The sequence below is a fragment of the Onychomys torridus genome, chromosome 9 (genome assembly GCF_903995425.1).
Source record: "Onychomys torridus chromosome 9, mOncTor1.1, whole genome shotgun sequence".
NCBI classification, from domain to species: Eukaryota; Metazoa; Chordata; class Mammalia; order Rodentia; family Cricetidae; genus Onychomys; species Onychomys torridus.
This window is the reverse complement of record NC_050451.1, coordinates 22,590,358-22,592,264: the sequence shown is the minus strand read 5'-3', so window position 1 is coordinate 22,592,264 and position 1,907 is coordinate 22,590,358. Positions and strand designations below refer to the sequence as shown.

Genomic DNA, 1,907 nt, shown 5'->3' with positions numbered 1-1,907 from the left:
TCAGATTACACCTTCTGTAACTGTGCCCAATAAGTGAGTCACTGTTCTGAAAGTTACCTGGAAATTACAGGCAATAAATTTTGTCGTTTGTAGGAAAATGGATTTAACTGGAGACAATCAAATAACACCAGTCTCAGAAAGACAAATGTTATAAGTTTTCTCTCATTTGTTGTTTCTAGATTGTACATATTATCGACATAATACATAATATTATTTATATTACAGTGTGTGTATGTGCTTAACATACAATAGATACATGTAGAAAAATAAACATAATAATCTTCACTATTGACAGTGCACCTTGATAGTAAAGACAAGTACATTTTCCCTCCTTATTCATTACAAAAGTATAAAACTTCTGGTCTTTATAATTCGGCTCTACTAGTAATATAATGCTGGTCATCAGGTGTGGCATCTCACATCCACTCCTGGTACTTGGGAAGTGGAAGTAGGAGGATCAGGAGTTCAAGGCTAGCCTTGGCTAAAGAATGATTTTGAGGTGAGCTTGGACCAGCCTATCTTAAGACAAAGTCAAAATAAAATAAATATACTCAAATAAATATACTCTTGTTTATACATGGATCTTCCCAAATAGCAGCCTAAACCACACACACACACACACACACACACACACACACACACACACACACACACATTTGTCGTATTATATAAGTGTGTATATACCATTTACTACCATATCCTTAGTCAGTTTTATCTCTATAGGCCTTGGGTACCATGTTGAGATGGGTTAGAAGACAAGGCTGTCAAGCAGAAACAAAGAGAAGCAGAAGGAAGTTGAGGGGCTAAAAGCAAAGGCCACAGGGAAGGGCCCTTTGTTCACATGTAGAATTAAGAAATCTTGGAAATCCCCCGGCCTCTTCAGATGTCTGAACTGAAACACACATGCCTGAAATATAAAACTAGAATCCACAAATGAGAAAAAATGTGAGGCTTATATTTCTGGGTTTGGGTTGCCTTACTTAGAATGATTTTTTTCTAATTCCATTGAATGACCTCAAATTTTATGATTTTTCTTTTTGTAAGAGCTAAATTATAGTGTGATTTGGGCGAAGACTGAAGTCATGGCTGGTCCAGAAGGTGATGGCCAATTCTAGTTCACTGATACTGAAAAAGATTCCAACTCTTACACTCTCACAGGTGGCATGAATTGTGTTCGGGCCACAGATGGAGGCCATGCTTTATTGGTCTTGTACTTCAAGTTAAAGCCTAAAAGAACTCCAGCTGTGAAAGCAATATAAATGGATTTTGAAGTGTCTGACCTCATCTGTTAAGTCCCGTGCCTGAAGAAGCTGATGTCAACTCATCATGCAATATTCAATTTCTACAATAAATTATGAATCTGGAAAGAAGAGCTAAATTATATTCCACTGTATGAGTACACCACAATTTCATTATCTACTCGTCAACTGATGGACACATGGACTGTGTGTATTACCTGGCTATTGTGAACAGAGCAGATTAATGCATCTCTCAGTCCTCAGTAGAGAAGCTTCTATTTGCAGAATATGGTAACTAACACAGAGACCCACAACTGGCCAAGGTGCAGGGAAAGACATTATAGATGCTCATCTCTACGTGGGACATCTTTATCACATCCCTTCCTCCCAAGGCTCAGGGATCATTGCAGAAGATGGAGTGGAAAGAATGCAAGAGCCAGAATCAGTCAATGAGGAAAAAATGTCCTGCAGACACAACAGGGCAGCTGTACAAATGAATTCACAGCAGTTATGACAACATGCATAGCCTCAGTGCAAGCCCAGTCCAGACCTAACTCCAGAATAGAAGGGATGCGGACACAAAGTACCATCTGTAGCAGAGGTTCTGTGAGCAATTGTTGGTGCTGGGGAAGGGAGCACCAGTTTTCTTTAAGCCGCTGGTAAGTCTAC

At 39.2% G+C, this 1,907-nt stretch overlaps 1 pseudogene; it reads left to right on the top strand.

Annotated features, from left to right (window-relative positions):
- Positions 1 to 1,082: 1,082 nt before the first annotated feature.
- On the top strand, positions 1,083 to 1,259 carry LOC118591206 (annotated as a pseudogene).
- The last annotated feature ends 648 nt before the right edge of the window (positions 1,260 to 1,907 follow it).